General features: G+C 43.4%; 1 pseudogene; it reads left to right on the top strand.

The window, feature by feature from the left end:
* Positions 1-17,669: 17,669 nt before the first annotated feature.
* LOC125962539 (N-alpha-acetyltransferase 50-like) lies at positions 17,670-20,109 on the top strand (annotated as a pseudogene).
* Positions 20,110-21,587: the final 1,478 nt, after the last annotated feature.

Raw genomic sequence — 21,587 nt, 5'->3', positions numbered from 1 at the left:
CCAAGGATGCCTCCATCCTTCTTTCAGAGTGTCAACCTCTCACTTGAGCCTCAAAACAAACTGAATTTTGGTGGTCTTTGTGTGGATCACCACCACCATGGCTGTGGAGAAGGAGTTGGTGATGTTGCAAAAATCAAAAACTGGGTAATTTTGTCTCTGCATCCCCAAAAAAGAACAGAAAATGATTAGATGTTGGAATGTTGGCTGTGCTTTTAAAAAGGAAACTAAATGAAATTGATTCCAAACAGCCAATAAGGAAAGATGAGATGAAATGTTTGGGGTCCTGATGGTTGATCTTTTTGCTTCATTGCTGACCTGCTTTAGGCCCTTTATTTCCACCATGTATACTCTTTAGAGATGTGATTTGTGACTGTGTGGTGCAGGCTGGTCTGTTCTCCACCTTCTTTGCTTTCTTCTCCCTGGTGAAGGTAAAATGCAGAATAAAGCTGATCCTAAAACTGACGCCTGACTTGATGTGTGCTTATTCCTCTCCACCAACCAACCACCTGCTGTGCTTGTGATGGCTATTTTTTCCTTTTTTGATAATCTGGAATAGGAATAAAAAACAGCCCTCCAGGGCTTCCCTGGTGGCACAGTGGTTAACAATCCACCTGCCAATGCAGGGGACACGGGTTCGAGCCCTGGTCCCGGAAGATCCCACATGCTGCAGAGCAACTAAGTCCGCATGCCACAACTACTAAGCCTGCGCTCCAGAGCCCTTGAGCCACAACTCTTGAAGCCTGGGCGCCTAGAGGCCATGTTGTGCAACAAAAGAAGCTACCACAATGAGAAGCCCACACACTGGAACAAAGAGTAGCCCCGCTCACCGCAAGTAGAGAAAGCCCGCGCGCAGCAGCAAAGACCCATTGCAGCCAAAAATTAATTAATTCATTGTTTTTTAAAAAAAAAGAAACAGCCCTCTAAGGTACATAGAACAGCCATGCTCAAAGAAGCCTCCTTAAGGGGCACCTGGACCATCTCACCCCCATCCACAATATATCATAGGCTCAGCTATGCCCACATTTTACACCTGAGAAAATCCACCTGGGGCTGGGGCCTCAAAACTTCAGGTCCAGGATTCTTTCCACTACAGCATCTTTCCTCTCTGATCCTTGTTTTCCAGACAAAAGGGTTAAAATGGGTAGGAGGGGAGTTACATGGAAGAGCCATGATACCCACAAGCATAGCATCCCTGTCAGAGGGAAGACCTAGGTGTGCATCTGAGATGAACACAAACTCTGCCCTACCATCTGGCCAGATTTCAGAAAAGTCAGGCATCCTGGGTCACCTCCCTGCACCCTGTCACTGCCCAGTTGTGGAGGATACACAAGGCTGTGGGCTCTGAGGTTGCATGAAAGGGCCGAGTAGACTCCAGACTTACAGGAGAGAACCAATGGCGGTTTCTCAGCTGTGCCCTGAGGTCTGACCTGGGCCCTGAGGCTTGAGTCAAGGGCCAGCCTCCTGAGGGGTAAAGAGGTTCCTCCCTCATCCCCCGGGTCCCCCTTTCTCCTCAGCCTGTATGGCTGTGCCCCCATGGATGGCCAGGACAGCCCCTCCCTGAAGGGGAGCCCAAGGTCTCAGCTGTTTGGCTGAACTGAGGTCTTTCCAGCACTGGGACCACCCCAGTGTCTCAATCTTGGAGATTTTCTAAGGCAAGAAAGAGCTGGAAGATGACTTGGGGGAGATTTCAAGCGGCAACATGGAGCCCTCAGGCACTCACTGAGTCTGCAGGTGGCAAGTGCCAGGCCCTGAGGTCTACGCACATTCTCTAAGGGAATCCTGGCAGTAGCCTCAGGGGGTGTATATTGCCCCTTTGTTAAGGAACTGGTCAGGCCTCACAAAGCTAGTAAGTAGTGAAGTCAAGATTCTAACCAGAGTTTCTCTTGACTCCACAACAGACTCCTATTTGCATGAGGAAAGTGCCCATGGCACACAGATGAAGTTTCTAGAAGCTGTCTTCTTCTCATTCATTCATTCATGAACCTAAGAAGCACTCACTGATCACCTACCAGGTGCCAGGTGCTGAAGATCCAAGCAGGCAGCATCCCTGTGCAGAGCTAGAGAGCTGTCTTTCCACGGGCCACACACACCAAAGGACACTTTCCAAAACCTCCTGCACATATCAAGTCCCTGAACATCTCCAGGGGTCTGAATCAGTTCTCTTGCCTGCTTGGAACAAGTTTTCTCTTCCATTTTCCAATTTTGGAATAAGCCAGCTGCTCCCCAGGGCCCCAGCCTGCAAAGAGACTCCAGAGAGCCTTCCCAGCAGGAAAGCTTCTGACTGGGCTGAGGATGTTCTGGGACATTTTTCCAGCCTGGCTCAAGCCCAAGGAACGTCTTTGATCTCTGGCATTAAAAGTGTGCACAGGGCTTCCCTGGTGGCGCAGTGGTTGAGAGTCCGCCTGCCGATGCAGGGGACGCGGGTTCGTGCCCCGGTCCGGGAAGATCCCACATGCCACGGAGCGGCTGGGCCCGTGAGCCATGGCCACTGAGCCTGCGCGTCCAGAGCCTGTGCTCTGCAACGGGAGAGGCCACAACAGTGAGAGGCCCGTGTACCACAAAAAAGAAAAAAAAAAAGTGTGCACATATTGGAGTCCAAGATCAGACACTCAGATGCTGAGCGGAAGCACGGGGCAGACAAGCAGGGGGAGTCCAGCCATATCCAAAAGAGGATAACCCGCTGATTACAGGGGAGGCCTCAACAGATGGAGGGAGACAAACCTGCAGATTGCAGATAGGGGAGCAGACGTCAGGGAGCCAGCAGGCCTTCATCAAGCTCTGTCATAGGAACCACCGCACCGTGCTCATGCTCACAGAGCTCTGACCCAGCCCTTCCTGCGCTGCTGCTGCTGCTGGAGCTGGGGCCCTAGTGACACAGAACTGGGCCATGGGGACAGCCAGGACCAAGCCCACAGCACCTAGACTCCCTCAGCTATTTGCATCTGAGCTGAAGCCTTTCAGAAGCGGGGGTGGGGGGGGTGGCGGGGGGGGAGCGTATTACCAGGGAGAGTCCCAGATGCTAGGAGTCCTTGTTGACAACTGTTAAAGAAAACCACAAACAGATGCCATAGTTTTCATATATCCCTCCACCAAACACCCACAGCCACATAACCAAAACTAAAACTGTCCTGATTCCCCCAAATTGTTGGCTTCTGACCATAAGCAAACTTAAGCTTTCCTCACGTCAGCATGATTTCATAGCTTCCCAGCCAATCAGCTACAAAAGAGTAATTTTGTGTAGCACCGTTAGCCAAAAAGGGATGCAGGTTTCTAGTGGCCAATCACGGTAGAGATCAATGTACTTCCTCACTTTCAAAACAGAGCTCTAGGGACTTCCTGGGTGGTCCAGTGGTTAAGACTTTGCTCCCCAGTGCAGTGGGTGTGGGTTTGATCCCTGGTCAGGGAGCTAAAATCCCATATGCTTCAGGGCCAAACAACCAAAACATAAAACAGAAGCAATATTGTAACAAATTCAATAAAGACTCTAAAAATGGTCCACATCAAAAAAAAGAAAGAAAAAAAAGAAACCAAGCTACGACCCTCTTTTTCTCAGCTTCTTGCCACTTTCTGCTAGAAGTCTTCCAGTTCTGCAAACTGTCCTTTTGTTCGTACCATAAACCTTTAATTTTTCTCTAACTTGATTTGACTTCAACTTTTGACCCAGTTAACTCAATATGTGACAAGTGTGGGACCCATGGGCTCTGTGTGCCGAGAGAAGAAGATGCAAACTGACAAGAGCATAAGGGAGGGTGGTGGGATTCATCCACTCCTTCGGTAGCTGTTTGTGGAGAACCACTCTGCACAGGCCCCGTGCCAGGCTCCAGAGGCCCCAGGGGAGGGGGATGCATGATGGAACCGTGGACTGAGGACTTTCACTGTAACAACTATTGAAATCTATTTAGTCTAGAGAAGAAATTGGCCGAAGGAGCAGGATAGCCTTGCTCAAGTATTTTAAGTGCTTTTGTGAGGGAGGAAATGGATTTCTGTGAGTTTGCAAGGGATGGAGTTGGAAGAGAAATAGGCTGAAATTACAAATTTGGGTTCAGTTTAAGAAAATTCATATGATGAGATCTGTTTGCTGGTGACAGGAGCTGCTTTTGGACTTGTCATGCTTCTATGAACTGGAGGTGTACAACTAGGGGGTGATGATACCAGTGTGACAGCTAAGCTTCGCTCTGCTTGTCTAGCACTGAGACTCACCTCACTCATCTAATTCTCTTGGGCAGAGTTGGGACTGGGGCCAGAGGAGCCTAGTGGGACAGGGAGATTCAGAAGACCTGACCCCGAGGTCAGGAGACAGAGGAAATTACTCTGACCTCTAATATATTCCCCAGAGGCCCTTCGGGGGTCCAAACTCCTGAAGACCAGCAGAGGGACCATGGCTTGAGGCTAAAGGAAAGGAGGAGGACAGGTAAGTGATGAGAAGTGGCTCCCCCAAATTTAGGACTTTTCTAAGTATGTGTTTTGGGCCAAACACTTCAGCCCTGAGTGGCACCTTACAGTAATTCCTCACTAGCTTCCAAATCCAATCTTCTCAGCCAGGGTTTAGCACATCTGTTTCCCCTTTATTCCTTACTACCTCGCCTTCTGGACCTCCCTTCTCTCCTGAGCCAGTGTGGTCCATCTGTTCCACGCTCATGTGCACCTGACAACCATCGTAGCCTCCTTACCACCTGCACCTGCCCCTCTCCAATCCAGGATCCTCCTCCTGCTTGTGTCTTCCGACCCATGTGTTTCAAACTCACTTCCTCCAGGAAACCTTCCATGATGTCAGGCCCACTTCCTAAGTGTAGAGGGAGACCCCTGCAGCACTTCAGCCTGGGCGCCATGCACCCACACTGGTCCCTAGGGGTCTGTGGTCCCTTACAGCTGCCTTGTGTGTGAGTGGCCTGTGTCTCCTGTCAGCACGAGAGCCCCAGATGATGGCCCATGGGCCTGGCTGTGCTCTTTGGCTGTCTTCATAGGACCAACCACATTAAGTTTTAGAAACTCTCGGAGTCAGCCAACCAGCATGTCCTCTGAGGCAGAGATGAAGGAGGCTTCTTTTATTGTTAGGGTGACAAAACTCATCCTGGCTGTCCTGGAACTGAAGGGGTTCCCAGGATGCCAGACTTTGGTGTTAACATTGGGATAGTCCCCCATGAACCAAGACGATATGATCACCCTAACCAGGTACCTGCATGTATAAGACACGATGCTTGATGGTACGGGAATACAGATGGAGAGCAGATGAGACTCTCCACACTGGAGAAATTTGCAGCCCAAGGTTGGAATAGGAAGACCTCTCCGGAAAACTGCAAGCCCAGAAGTCTTAGTGCCTGCGGCCTGGTGCCCCTCTCTAGCCCCATTCTGCGTGTGTGTGTGTGTGTTGGCTGGAGGACATTAGATCAACAGGCAGGTGCCCAGATCAGCCCTGTATAAGTACGAACTGGCAGGTCCTGGCTTAGAGAGGTAGTATAGTGGGGGATATCCCCACGTCTTCCCTCTCCATCCCCACTACCATCATTAGCCCCAGGACATCTCAGCCAATGGGCACCAGGTCTGGACTCACCCACTCCTGCTCTCTCTTCTCTCCCACAGACACTGGCCTCACACCTGGAAATGGCTAGAAGAAGAGGCAGGTGGGCTGGCAGAGCTATCTAACCTGAAGACCCCCATCTCTCCTCCTCTCCAACAGTCTCAACCACTGGCCAGCCTTTAAAAGCCCTGGGGACCCCTTTTCTCTTCCCAACAGCACCACCTACTGGCCATGGAAGCGCTGGGCCTGAGTCAGAGATGGCCGCACACACTGGGGCCCAGCCAAAGCCAGGTGCTTGCGAAGGCAAGAGCACAGAGATGTAGCATCTAACAGAGTGGGAGGAAGGCTAAATGTGCAAGACAGAGTTAAATAATGTATGGGGTGGGGGCAACGTGCATGGGGGTTCAGGACGTAAGCTCAGGAATCCGACTGCCGGAATTCAAATCTGGACCCCACCATTTCTTTCCTTTAAAGAAAATCTGAGAGCCTTGTATGGGCCAGCACTGTTCCAAGCACTGGAGATACAGTGATGAATGAGATACATAAAGATCTGCCTCCCAGAGCTTAGATGAATGCAGGAAGACAGACGAAAAGCAACTAAACAAATGCATAAATAAGAAAATGTAGAGAATAAAACAAGATGACGAGACAGTGTCTGGTGAGGAAGTCTGTCTAGTCAGGTAGTCTGGAAAAGCCTAACTTAGCACATGAGGTCTGAATGGAAAAGTGAATGATCTGAAGGGTCTGGCCATGTGGAGGCTGGGAGCAGATGCAGCTCTCTCTGTGCTAACACAGAGAGAGATGCATCTGCAACAGAGCTGGACAGGTCAGCAGCCTCTGGAGTCTCCTCCTGGACACTGCCCTTGAAGGCAGACACTGACCAACTTTTACTCTATCCAAATGAATGTGAGCAGAAGGGTGAGGCCTCTTGTCACGTGAGCTGTGAGTGAGAAATGGGGGAGTTTCATACAAAGATGGCAAGACTTAGAGGGCACACGACAGCTGTCTTCAGACCTTTCAAATGTGATCCCAGAGGAAAGAGCATGGGTCCATGAGTTCAGGGTACAGAAAGGCAGATTTCTGTTCATATCAGGAATTAAATAGCCCAGCAATGAAAAGGATTTCACATGCAGTAGTGAGTTCACCTTCGCTGAAAGTATGCAAGAAGAGGCCAATGACTACCCAAGAAGGTTATAGGAAGTTTGGACTCGATATTTTATTAGTCCTTTAAGTCTCACTTAGTCTTGCACTTAAATTCCTAACAGGTTGCTCTGAATGTAGTGAAAACAGCCTTTGCCTCACTGAAAAGACATCTGCCCCAGGACCCCAGGACCAGGAACACACCACATCAGGGCAGAAAACTGAGTGCTGGTTGCAGAACAAGTTTCTCACACCCAGAGCCAACCCTGCGGAAGGGAGAAGGGGAAGTCTTCATGTCCCCTCTCCATTTGGGCCCACTCCCTTTCCCCTGGTCTCAGCACCAGAAGACAGGGACTTCCTCCCGCACAGCAGTCTGAGAAAAAAGTAGTCCAGGCTATTAGAGAAAATATCCCACTCTTCCCAAGTCTTGAAGCTCTTTACGGTGCACTACCTTTTAATACAAAATATTTGAGCATGACCAATGAGCCCATGATAAAGGCATGTTCACCTCATTATTCATCAGAGAAGTACAAATTAAAACCTCTAACAGTACGCCCGCTGGAAGAGCTAAAATTAAAAAGACAGAATGTGCAGTGTTGGAGAGGTTGCGGGAGTGCAAATTGGTGCAGCCACTTTGGAAAACTCTTTGGCAGCAATTACTGAAGCTGAATATCAGGAAAGCCAATGACGGAGGAACTCCTCTCCTAGGCATATACCCGGCACGTGGTCACTAAAAGTCAGATATTAGAATGTTCATTCAAGTATTATTCATAATAGCCACATATCAGAAACTATACAAATGCCCATCAATGAATAAACTAATTGTGGTACAGTCACGTAATGTGATAGCATACGGTGATGTGTATGAATGATGTACAGCTACACACATCAACATAGATGATTCTCACAAGTAAAAATTAAGTGAGGGAGAAAGGAAAGACACACAAAGTATTAGGATGAACCACATGAAATTGTCTTTATGAAGATCAAAAACTGCTGAATATTGACCATTTCATATGGCTCAACATAAAGCATGCTGTATGGTTCCATTTATATCATTTACATAACGTGCAAAAACTAGCAAAGCAAATCTGTGTTGTAGAGATCAGGATAGCTGTTACAGGAGTTGGGGGTGGATGGTAATAAATGGGAGGGAGCAGAAGGGAGACCGTGGTAATATCACTGGTAATATTCTGTTTCTTGATTTGACAGCTGCTTACCTTGGTGTGTTCAGTTTGTGAAAATTCATTGAGCGGTGCACTCATGATATTTACACTTTTCTAGATACTTTCATGAAAGCATACTTTAATGAAAAGTTTAAAGTTTTATTTGAGCTCGTCATATAATACATATATGTTATTTATAAGCAATCAATATGCAGCATCATCCTAACATTATATAAGTTAGAAAACAAACGTAAAATGTAGATGATTTTAAAGGATGAGACAAATATAGAGAAAAGTTCAAATATTTTTTCATGGTCCCAGTGGATGATTTTACACAGCCTTGGTAGACAAGCCCTCCACCTGGAAATTTTTTTATCATGGAGCCCTGGGTTACTTAGTAGCTGCACGACCTTGGGCAAATCTCCCAGTCTCAGTTTCTATATCTGTAAAATTGAAATGACAATCACTCACCCACACTTCTCCTAGATGGCTATCCTCAGGATCAAATGAGATATTTGTGAAAGCACCTTGTAACTGGTAAAATACGAGGGGTTATTAAGATTATTACTGTAATACTGTGATTTATAATAAAAAATATAGTTTTGGTCTTCATCCTCATTTCTGGCACAGAGCTCTTAAAACGCTTGGAATTTCCTAAGGAAACCATAGAGCTGTCTTTTGTTATATTAATGAGGTGACTTTGGGGCCCTACCTAAGGACAGGGGCCGGTTATCAACCAAGTGATTGGAGGGTTGAAACTTTCAGTTCACCCCCTGACCTCTGGGGAGGGGAGAAGGCCTAAAGCTTGAACCAATCACCAATGGCCGATGTTTTAATCAATCATGCCTATATAATGACGTCTCCATAAAAACCCAAAAGGAGTGGGTTCAGAGAACTTCCAGGTTTGGTGAACACATGGAGATTAGGGGAGAGTGGCACTCCCCATGAGGACATGGAAGCTCTGGGCCCTTTCCCCATACCTTGCCCTATGCATCTCTGCATCTGTCCATCGGGCTGTTCCTGAGTTACATCCTTTCATAATAAACTGGTAATCTAGTGAGTAAAATGTTTCTTTGAATTCTGAGAGCTGCTCTAGCAAATTAATGGAACCCAAGGAGGGAGTTGCACAGGGAAACTGATTTCTCTAGCCAGTCCCTCAGAAGCACAGGTAACAATCTGGACTAGTGACTGCCATTTGCAGTTGGGGGTAGGGGTGGGCAAGGGCAAAGGTGCAATCTTGTACAACTGAGCTCTTAACCTGTGGAATCTGATGTCATCTCCAGGTAGATAGTGTCAGAATTGAGTTGAATTATTAGGACACCCAGCTGGTGTCTGGAAATTGCTTGTTAGTGTGGGAGAACCCACACACACACACATTGGAATTGGGTCCCAGAATCAACCTTTAATTACAATTAGCATAGAGTCGCTATTAGCATAGATTTCCATGCTAATGAAGGGGGCCAATCTTACAATAAATAGCTTTGAATTTTGTTAGAAGTAGCTCAAGATTTCAGGAAGAGCATTCCCCATCACTAGAATTGCAAAACTACCTGCCAGGAATGTTGGAGTCATTCCTGTACCAGGTAGAGAGTAGAGTAATAATAATAATAATAATAATAATAATAATAATAATGGCAAATACTCTGTGGCAGATATTTTCTAAGCACTTCATGTATATTAACCATTATAATCCTTATAACAACCAAAAGAAGTAGGCCATCTTTTTTTTAGTTTATTTTCTTGAAGTATAATTTACATTGTTGTACAAGGTTGTGTTAATTTCTGCTGTACAGCAAAGTGATTCAGTTACACGCAAGTATACATTCTTTTTCTTTTATTATTTTCCATTATGGTTTATCACAAGATATTGAATATAGTTCCCTGTGCTATACAGTAGGACCTGGTTGTTCATCAATTCTATATATAATAGCAGTAGGCCATCTTATTATCATTATTTTATAGACAAGAAACTGAGGTTCAAAGAAGTGAAGTAAGTTAGCGTCTCACAGATAATAACTAAGAAAGTTGAGTTTTAAATCCAGGTTGTCTGGCTCCAGAGTCTGCATTATACTTAAAATAGATGTTCTCCATAATACCTTCCAAAGTTAATGGTAACATGCATAATATCTTCCCATTCAGTAAAACTCAATATGATATCAAATAAACTTCTTTCATTAATCTATTATTCAACGATTATTTTTGAACACAAATTACATGTCAGGCATTATACTGGGTATTGGGTCTGCAAGACACTGATGAGTCCCAGACCCCTACCAATAGGTTATCTTGGCTCAGGGACCTTGTGGCCAGGGTGAATATGTACACTCATGTGTGTATCCTTGTTAATATGAATGACCACATATCCCACCAGACCTCAAGCTGTATAAATGATGTTAAGGTTTTATTCAAAGTGCAATGGGAAGACCCCAAAGGGTTTTAAGCAGAGAAGAAACATTTGATTTGATTCAAGGCCTTAAAAGATGACTCCATCTGGCCAGGACCTTCAAGATGGTGGAGGAGTAAGTCCTGGAGATCACCTTCTTCCCCACAAACACATCAAAAAATACATCTACATGTGGAAAAACTCCTATTGAACACCTACTGAATGCTGCAGAAGACCTCACAATTCCCGAAAAGCAATAAACTCCCCACATACCTGGATAGGGCAAAAGAAAAAAAGAAAAACACAGATAAAAGAGTAGGGACAGGACCTGCACCTCTGGGAGGGAGCTGTGAAGGAGGAAAAGTTTCCACACACTAGGAAGCTCCTTCACTGGCGGAGACCAGGGATGGCCAGGGGGGAAGCTTCAGAGCCACAGAGGAGAGTGCAGCAACAGGGGTACAGAGGGCAAAGCGGAGAGATTCCCACACAGAGGACTGGTGTCGACCAGCACTCACCAGCCTGAGATGCTTGTCTGCTCATCCGCCAGTGCGGGTGGGGCTGGGAGCTGAGGCTTGGTCGTAGGAGGTCAGATTCCAGGGAGAGGGCTGGGGGTGGCTATGTGAACACAGCCTGCAGGGGGCTAGTGTGCAAAAGCTAGCCGGCAGGGAGTCCAGGAAAAAGTCTGGAACTGCCTAAGAGGCAAGAGACCATTGTTTTGGGGTTCACGAGGAGAGGGGATTCAGAGCATTGCCTAAACGAGCTTCAGAGATGGGTGTGAGCCGCAACTATCAGTGCGGACACCAGAAACGGGCATGGAACACTAAGGCTACTGCTGCAGCCACCAAGAATCCTGTGTGCAAGCACAGGTCACTATCCACACATCCCCTCCTGGGAACCTGTGCAGCCTGTTACTCCCAGGGTCCCGTGATCCAGGGACAACTTCCCTGGGAGAACACACGGTGTGCCCACAGGCTGTTGCAACGTCTCACTGGCTTCTGCCACTGCAGGCTCACCTGCATTCAGTACCCCTCCCTCTCCCCAGCCTGAGTGAGCCACAGCCCCCTAATCAGCAGCTCCTTTAACCCTCTCCTGTCTGGGTGAAGAACAGACATAAGAGAGTGACCAAATCCAAAACTGAACCCCAAGAGCTGTGCAAACAAAGAAGAGAAAGGGAAATTTCTCCATGTAGCCTCAGGAGCAGTGGATTAAATCTCCACAACCAACTTGTTGTACCCTGCATCTGTGGAATACCTGAAGAGACAACGAATCATCCCAAAATTGAGGCGGTGGACTTTGGGAGCAACTGTAGACTTGGGGTTTGCTGTATGTGATTGACTAGTATCTTATTTATATGCTTATCTTACTTTAGTTTTTAGCCCTTGTTATCATGGTGGATTTGTTTATTGGTTTGGTTGCTATCTTCTTTTTTTTTCTTACTTTTTAATTTTAATAATATATTTTTAAATTTTTATTTTAATAACTTTATATTTCTTTCTTTCTTTTCTGCCTTTTCTTCTGAGCCGTGTGACTGACAGGGTCTTGGTGCTCCACAGCCAGGTGTCAGGCCTGAGCCTCTGAGGTGGGAGAGCCGAGTTCAGGACATTGGACCACCAGAGACCTCCTGGCCCCACATAATATCAATTGGTCGGAGCTCTCCCAGAGATCTCCATCTCAACGTTAAAACCCAGCTCCAATCAACACCCAGCAAGCTCCAGTGATGGACACACCATGTCAAACAACTAGCAAGACAGGAACACAACCCCACCCATTAGCAGAGAGGCTGCCTAAAATCATAATAAGACCACAGACACCCCAAAACACACCACCAGATGCAGTCCAACCCACCGAAAGACAAGATCCAGTCTCATCCACCAGAACACAGGCACCAGTCCCCTCCACCAGGAAGCCTACACAACCCACTGAACAAACATTACCCACTGGGGGAGACACAAAAAACAATGGGAACTACAAACTGCAGCCTGCGAAAAGGCAACCCCAAACACAGTAAGTTAAGCAAAATGAGAAGACAGAAAAATACATAGCAGATGAAGGAGCAAGGTAAAAACCCACCAGACCAAAAAAATGAAGAGGAAATAGGCAGTCTACCTGAAAAGGAATTCAGAGTAATGATAGTAAAGATAATCCAAAATCTTGGAAATAGAAGGGAGAAAATACAAGAAACTTTTAACAAGGACCTAGAAGAACTAAAGAGCAAGCAAACAATGATGAACAGCACAATAAATGAAATTAAAAATTCTCAGGAAGGAATCATTAACAGAATAACTGAGACAGAAGAACAGAAAAGTGACCTGGAAGATAAAATAGTGGAAATAACTACCACAGAGCAAAATAAAGAAAAAAAAATGAAAAGAATTGGGGACAGTCTCAGAGATTTCTGAGACCACATTAAACGCAACAACATTCAAATTATAGGGGTCTCAGAAGAGGAAGAGAAAAAGAAAGAACTGAGAAAATATTTCAAAGGATTATGCTTCAAAACTTCCCTAATATGGGAAAGGAAATAGTCAATCAAATCCAGGAAGCATAGAGAGTCAAATACATGAAAATTCCAAGAAGAAACACACCAAGACACATATTTACCAAACTATCAAAAATTAAACAAACAAAAAAAATATTAAAAGCAGCAAGGAAAAAATAACAAGCAAGGGAATCCCCATAGATTAACAGCTGATCTTTCAACAGGAACTCTGCAAGCCAGAAGGGACTGGCAGGACATATTTAAAGTGATGAAAGGGATAACCTACAACCAAGATTTCTCTACTCAGCAAAGATCTCATTCAGATTCGACAGAGAAAATAAGGGCTTTACAGACAAGCAAAAGCTAAGAGAATTCATCACCACCAAACCAGCTCTACAACAAATGCTAAAGGAACATCTCTAGGCAGGAAACACAAGAGACAGAAAAGACCTACAATAACAAACCCAAAACAATTAAGAAAATGGGAATAGGAATATATATATCAATAATTATCTTAAATGTAATTTGATTAAACACTCCAACCAAAAGACATAGACTGGCTGAATGGATACAAAAACAAATCCCATATATATGCTGTCTACAAGAGACACACTTCAGACCTAGGGACACATACAGACTGAAAGTGAGGGGATGGAAAAAGTTATTCCTTGCAAACGGAAATCAAAAGAAAGCTGGAGTAGCAATTCTCATATTAGACAAAATAGACTTTAAAATAAAGACTATTACAAGAGACAAAGAAGAACACTACATAATGATCAAGGGATCAATCCAAGAAGAAGATATAACAATTGTAATTATTGATGCACCCAACATAGGAGCACTTCAATACATAAGGCAAATGCTAACAGCCATTAAGGGGAAATAGACAGTAACACAATCAGAGTAGGGCAATTTAGCACCCCACTTTCACCAATGGAGAGATCAACCAAAATGAAAATAAATAACGAAACACAAGTTTTAAATGGTACATTAAACATGATGGACTTAATTGCTATTTATAGGACATTCCATCCAAAAACAACAGAATACACTTTTTTCTTAAGTGTTCATGGAACATTCTTCAGGATAGACCATAACTTGGGTCACAAATCAAGCCTTGGTAAATTTAAGAAAATTGAAATTGTATCAAGTATCTTTTCCGACAACAATGCTGTAAGACTAGATATCAGTTACAAGAAAAAAACCGTAAAATATACAAACACATGGAGGCTAAACAATACACTACTAAATAACCAAGAGATCACTGAAGAAATCAAAGAGGAAATCAAAAAATGCCTAGAAACAAATGACAATGAAAACACGATCACCCAAAACCTATGAGATGTAGCGAAAGTAGTTCTAAGAGGGAAGTTTATAGCTATACAATCCTACCTCAAGGAACAAGAAACAGCTCAAATAAACAATCTAACGTTGCATCTAAAGGAACTAGAGAAAGCAGAACAAACAAAACCCAAAGTTAGCAGTAGGAAAGAAATCACAAAGATCAGAACAGAAATAAATGAAATAGAAACAAAGAAAGCAATAGCAAATATCAATAAAACTAAAAGCTGGTTCTTTGAGAAGATAAACAAAATTCATAAACCATTAGCCAGACTCATCATAAAAAAAGAGAGAAGACTCAAATCAACAGAATTACAAACGAATAAAGAGAAGGAACAACCGACACTGAAGAACTACAAAAGATCATGAAAGATCACTGAATGTAATATATGCCAATAAAATGGAAAACCTGGAAGAAATGGACAAGTTCTTAGAAAAGCACAAACTTCTGAGACTGAAACAGGAAGAAATAGAAAATATAAACAGACCAATCACAAGCACTGAAATTGAAACTGTGATTAAATATCTTCCAACAAACGAAAGCCCAGAACCAGGTGGATTCACAGGAGAATTCTATGAAACTTTTAGAGAAGAGCTAACACCTATCCTTCTCAAACTCTTCCAAAATATAGCAGAGGCAGGAACACTCCCAAACTCATTCTATGAGGCCACCATCACCCTGATTCCAAAATCAGACAAAGATGTCACAAAAAAAAGACAACTACAGGCCAATATCACTGATGAACAAACATGCAAAAATCCTCAACCAAATACTAGCAAACAGAATCCAAGAGCCCATTAAAAGGATCATACACCATGATCAAGTGGGGTTTATCCCAGGAATGCAAGGATTCTTCAATACACGCAAATCAATCAATGTGAGAAACCATAGTAACAAATTGAAGGAGAAAAACCATATGATCATCTCAATAGATGCAGAAAAAGCTTTTCACAAAATTCAACACCAATTTATGATAAAAACCCTGCAGAAAGTAGGCATAGAGGGAACTTTCCTCAACATAATAAACGCCATATATGACAAACCCACAGACAGCATCATTCTCAATGGTGTAAAACTGAAACCATTTCCACTAAGATCAAGAACAAGACAAGGTTGCCCACTCTCACCACTCTTATTCAACAGAGTTTTGGAAGTTTTAGCCATAGCAATCAGAGAAGAAAAAGAAATAAAAGGAATCCAAATCAGAAAAGAAGAAGTAAAACTGTCACTGTTTGCAGATGACATGATACTATACATAGAGAATCCTAAAGATGCTACCAGAAAACTACTAGAGCTACTCAATGAATTTGGTAAAGTAGCAGGATACAAAATTAATGCACAGAAATCTCTTACATTCCTATACACTAATGCTGAAAAATCTGAAAGAGAAATTAAGGAAACACTCCCATTTACCATTGCAACAAAAAGAATAAAATATCTAGGAATAAACCTACCTAAGGAGACAAAAGACCTGTATGCAGAAAACTATAAAACACTGATGAAAGAAATTAATGATGATACAAACAGATGGAGAGATATACCATGTTCTTGGATTGGAAGAATCAACATTGTGAAAATGACTCTACTACCCAAAGCAATCTACAGATTCAATGCAATCCCTATCAAAGAACAAATGGCATTTTTTACAGAACTAACACAAAAAATTGCACAATTTGTATGTAACACAAAAGACCCCGAAGAGCCAAAGCAATCTTGAGAAAGAAAAACGGAACTGAAGGAATCAGGCTCCCTGACTTCAGACTATACTACAAAGCTACAGTAATCAAGACAGTATGGTACTGGCACAAAAACAGAGATATAGATCAGTGGAACAGGATAGAAACCCCAGAGATAAACCCACGCACATATGGTCACCTTACCTTTGATAAAGGAGGCAAGAATATACAGTGGAGAAAAGACAGCCTCTTCAATAAATGGTGCTGGGAAAACTGGACAGGTACATGTAAAAGTATGAGATTAGAACACTCCCTAACACTGTACAAAAAAATAAGTTCAAAATGAATTAAGACCTAAATGTATAAGTTCAAAATGAATTAAGACCTAAATGTAAGGCCAGACACTATAAAACTCTTAGTGGAAAACATAGGCAGAACACTCTATGACATAAATCACAGCAAGATCCTTTTTGACCCACCTCCTCGAGAAATGGAAATAAAAACAAAATTAAACAAATGGGACCTAATGAAACTTCAAAGCTTTTGCACAGCAAAGGAAACCATGAACAAGGTGAAAAGACAACCTTCAGAATGGGAGAAAATATTTGCAAAAGAAGTGATGGACATAGGATTAATCTCCAAAATACACAAGCAGCTCATGTAGCTCAATATCAAAAAAACAAACAACCCAATCCAAAAATGGGCAGAAGACCTAAATAGACATTTCTCCAAAGAAGATATGCAGATTTCCAGCAAACACATGAAAGGATGCTCAACGTCACTAATCATTAGAGAAATGCAAATCAAAACTATAATGAGGTATCACCTCACACCAGTCAGAATGGCCATCATCAAAAAATCTACAGACAATAAATGCTGGAGAGGGTGTGGAGAAAAGGGAACCCTCTTGCATTGTTGGTGGAAATGTAAATTGATACAGCCACTATGGAAAACAGTATGGAGGTTCCTTAAAAAACTAAAAATAGAACTACCATACTGGGCATATACCTTGAGAAAACCATAATTCAAAAAGAGTCATATACCACAATGTTCATGGAAGCTCTATTTACAATAGCCAGGAGATGGAACCATCCTAAGTGTCCATCGACGGATGAATGGATAAAGAAGATGTGGCACATATATACAATGGAATATTACTCAGCCATAAAAAGAAATGAAATTGAGTTATTTGTAGTGAGGTGGATGGACCTAAAGTCTGTCATACAGAGTGAAGTCAGAAGGAGAAAAACAAATACCATATGCTAACATATATATATGGAATCTAATTTTTTTAAAAAATGGTTCTGAACAACCTAGGAGCAGGACAGGAATAAAGATGCAGACGTAGAGAATGGACTTGAGGACACAGGGAGTGGGAAGGGTAAGCTGGGACGAAGTGAGAGAGTAGCATGGACTTACATATACTACCAAACGTAAAATAGATAGCTAGTGGGAAGCAGCCGCATAACACAGGGAGATCAGCTCCATGCTTTGTGACCACCTAGAGGGTTGGGATAGGAAGGACGGTAAGGAGACACAAGAGGGAGAATATATGGAGATATATGTATAAGTATAGCTGATTCATTTTGTTATACAGCAGCAACTAACACAACAATGTAAACAATTATATTCCAATAAAGATGTTTAAAAAAAAAAAGATGACACTATCTGCAAAGTTGATAAAGGATGGATGACAGAGCAAGCATGTAAGGCCCTGTTACTGTTATTACGGGTAAAGATGATAGATGGCAGCAGTGGAGACAGAAGAGGATGCATCTGAGAAGTGCCTGGTAGGAAATTTTAACAGGTGGATTCTATGTATGGAGTAAAGGAGAGAAAAAAAATAGAGAAACACTCCCATGTTTCAGGCTTGGTGGATGGTGGAGCCTTACAGAGAGATAAAAACTAATAGATAATTGGATATTTAAGTCTGGAGCTCAGAGATGTTTCGGCCAGAAATACACATTTGAGAGTCATCATCACGTAGAAGGTAATGTGGGAATAAAGTTGTGGGAATAGCTGCGATCACCCAAGGAGAAGAGAAGCAGCCCCACAGAGCAGGGGACACTGCAGGGTCTCAAGGTTGGCAGTGGAGGAGAGGAGCTGGTCAGCCAGCTGATCAGGAGCATCCAGGGAAGGAAGGCGAGGTCTGGAGAGACTGGAGGAGAGAGGAGCCCAAGAAAGCAAGGAGAATCAGTTGGGTCAAACAACACTAATAGGTCAGGGGACACAGAGGTCGCTAGTGCCTTGACAAGAGTAGTCTGGGTGATGGCACAGAAGCCAGAATAGAATAGGGGAGGGGACTGAGGAACAAAGGGTGGTTCGGAGTCAGGGATGGTCTTAGTGGACTGTTTTTCAAGATGTTTGGCTGTGAACATGAACAGAGAAATGGGGTGATAGCTGGAGGGAAACAAGGAGCCAAGGAAACTTTTGATGTTTCTTTTTTCTTAGGATAAAGGACACTAAGAAATGATCCAGTGGAGAAGGGAAGATTGAAGATAGAAAAGGAAGGAGAAACTGAGGACTGGAGGACTTAAAAAGCAGGCCTGGCAGCCGCACTGTTTTAAGTCTCAGCTCACATGCTAATTCTTCAGAAAGGTCATTCATGGCCTCCCAAGCACATACACACATGCACCCTCATCATCACCATCACCATCATCATCATCATTCTCTTTTCTATGTATTGAGTTCATTTTCTTCTTAGCTCTTGTCTGAAATAATATTATTTTTTGCATGTTTATTATCTGACTTTTCCCACTAGAATATGAGCTCCAAGAGTGCATGAATTTCTCCATCTTCTTCACGATTCTATCCCTACCATCAGAGCAGTGGCTGGTCCACAGCGTGTATTAATAAGCGTGTGTGAATGGAAGGACCCGCGTGGAGGGACAGTTCTTTAGGAGGAGGAGGGGCACCTGCTCAGCTTTGACCGGAGGGAGGATGAGGAAGACAGGCGCAAAGGCAGGCAGGCTGGTTGCTTTGGTGGAGGGGAGACAAGGAAGCTCTCAGCTGAAGGCTTCTATTTTCTTAAGCGCAAGTTGAGGTCCAAAGTCCTGGGCTGGGGGTAGGGGCAGGGAGTGTAGGAGTTGAGGAGAGAGAACGGATGAAAGACTCATCCAGCACAGCGTGGCGGCGGGTCTGGCTGGCGACTGCTGCGGCGGCGGGCTGGAGGCGAGTGCCCCGTGTGCACGTGTGGAGAAGCGGCGGCAGCAGCGCGGCGGCGGGAACCACCCCCGCCCCCTCTGGAGACGCAGGGCCGCGCTAGGCTCTCGCGGCCTCCGTCACCCGCTCAGCTCCCTGCCCTAAGCGAGGAAGCCGGTTTGCGGGGTGGAGCTGCCCGAGTTGAGGGCGCGGAGAGCTCAGGGCGGCGACGACAACGGCGTTGCTATCGGTGGTAACAACGGCCTCAGCAGGCGGGGAAGATGAAAGGGAGCCGGATCGAGCTGAGAGACGTGACACCACATGATATTAAACAGTTGAAGAGATTAAACCAGGTCATCTTTCCAGTCAGCTCCAATGACAAGTTCTATAAGAATGCGCTGGAGGTTGGCGAGCTAGCAAAACTTGCCTATTTCAATGGTATTGCAGTAGGTGCAGTATGCTGTAGGGTGGATCATTAACAGAATCAGAAGGGACTTTACATCGTGACACTAGGATGTCTGGCACCATACTGAAGGCTAGGAATAGGAACTAAAATGTTAAATCATGTCTTAAACATCTGTGAAAAAGATGGCACTTTGGACAACATCTATCTACATGTCCAGATCAGCAATGAGTCTGCAATTGACTTCTACAGAAAGTTTGGCTTTGAGATTATTGAGACAAAGAAGAACTACTGTAAGAGGATAGAGCCCGCTGATGCTCACATGCTGCAGAAAAACCTCAAAGTCCCTTCTGGCCAGAACACAGATGTGCAAAAGACAAACAACTGAACAAATTACAGATGAACTTTCTTGCACTTGCTTGTCACCAAATAAAAGAGAGGCCCATTGATTTCCCCCCCTCCTTTCTTTTAAAGCTTTCCCCCTTCCTTGTTCTTGTGTTTCCTCCTTTCAAAACTTCCTTCCCTTTCCTCTAAAAATTTTAAACTTTTAAGGACTTATTAATCATGTTTGGATTGTTTTAGTTTTCTTATTTTTGTGAGGTGGTTTGATTGTAGGAAGGAGAAGGTATAGATCTGTTTAGTTTCACAGTTAAGATATATGGTCCCAAAAAACTTGAGTGTCAATTTCAATTTTTTTTTAGTGTCCTGCTTTCACATTGAAGGGCAGGGTCTACAAAATATTGTATATTTCAAAGGACAAGAAGCAGCAGCAGCAATATCTTGTTCTCCAACTCATAGACAAGTTTAGTGTTTTTGTGGTACTTTGGGGATTTCAAGATTTTGTGGATACTAATCCCTGTACATTGCCTTCACTCCACCTTTTGTCCTTCTGAGTATTATCTCAAGAGTTAGACCATTGTTATCCTTGTAAGAAATACTAAGCTTATTTTGTTCTGTTAAGCAGCTATTTCTTCCTTCCTCGCTGGTGGCTGACAGTGGGTGGGACTGTCTGAGTAGGTAGTATTATACTTTGGTCTCAGCATTTGAGTTAAACTGCTTTTCGCTAATGAGTGGGCTGGTTGTTAGCAGGTTTATTTTTCCTGCTGTTGACTGTTAGAAGTGGCATTAACTTTTAGAGTGTGGACTGGTGAGATTACATTTTTTTAATATCGCCTTTAACTGACCTAAAGAGGTTTGTTGTGATTTGCTTTTTTTTCTCCTGTCCTTTTTCTTTGGTAAACCCACAATAGTTAGTCAAACCTTAAGAATGGAGTTGATGTCCTTATAGGTCAACGCCCCTAAATAAACCTGAAGCAGGTGTTGTCTCTTGGACATATTAAAAAATACCTAAAAGGAAGCTTAGATGGACTTGTGGCACAACAAATGCATTTAATGTCAGCTAATGCAGACTGTTAGAAGTGTGGCCACTGAGCATTTGATTTTAGAGGAAAGAATATCTAGACAGTATTTTTGAGAATGACATAGCTGTGCTATTGCTTATCCGTTGGAGAACATCCCAGATTTGCTTACATTCTGTGCCTGTGATATTGAGTTTAAGGATTTGGGGATGGGGGAATTATTAAACATATTGCTTCTATTCTTAGAAAAAGTAGAAGTCTAGAAGCGTTAATAACATAAATGTCACTGTGACCTCCTCTACTGACAGGACTGGTTTATTCCAGATCGTTTCCTGGCACATAGAGAGTGGCTTTGACGGGTTGATAACTTTTTGTAAGATAGAAGACATCTGAAATTTTCATGTTTTCCTCCATAATCCCATCTCCAATATTTAAAATATTCTACACTGCCAATACCAGTGGCCCAAGAAATGTTTTCATTAGACTTTAAAACAATGCACAGGGCTTGAATTTTCTGTCATTTGACTTTAAAAGGAAGGTTGATTCATAATATTTATCCTCTTATGTAAATTCTGGCATAAAAGTTCCATCTCTTCAAATATGATGAATGATAAAATTATTTTATACAATGTTTATGCACATTTTATAATCTTAAATTCTTATTTGAGAATGTAAAAATACAAGGTACAATAGACTTCAACAGTCTTAGTTGAGTGCCAAGAATAATATAGAAAAGGAAGAGAGCTGATAAATGAGTTTATAGGGTTATAATCTTAAGATAGTAAACATGTAGAAAGGCCATGCTGGTTTCTTGGGCATCCGTTTCTTAAGCAGTCCAAACCTAAGCTTAGAAGAAAAGTTTAGCATTAAGCACGTTTACCTTCATGGATAAGCTTCAGCTTGCTCTTGCCAAGAGAAGAGTTCTTGAGTTACAAAAAGCATAATTAGTTTGAAAATTCAGCCTTTTTGTAAACTTCACAT

This window comes from Orcinus orca, chromosome 1, assembly GCF_937001465.1.
Source record: "Orcinus orca chromosome 1, mOrcOrc1.1, whole genome shotgun sequence".
Lineage (NCBI taxonomy): Eukaryota > Metazoa > Chordata > Mammalia > Artiodactyla > Delphinidae > Orcinus > Orcinus orca.
The sequence above is the reverse complement of the archived record's forward strand: the minus strand, read 5'-3'. Positions and strand labels throughout refer to the sequence as shown.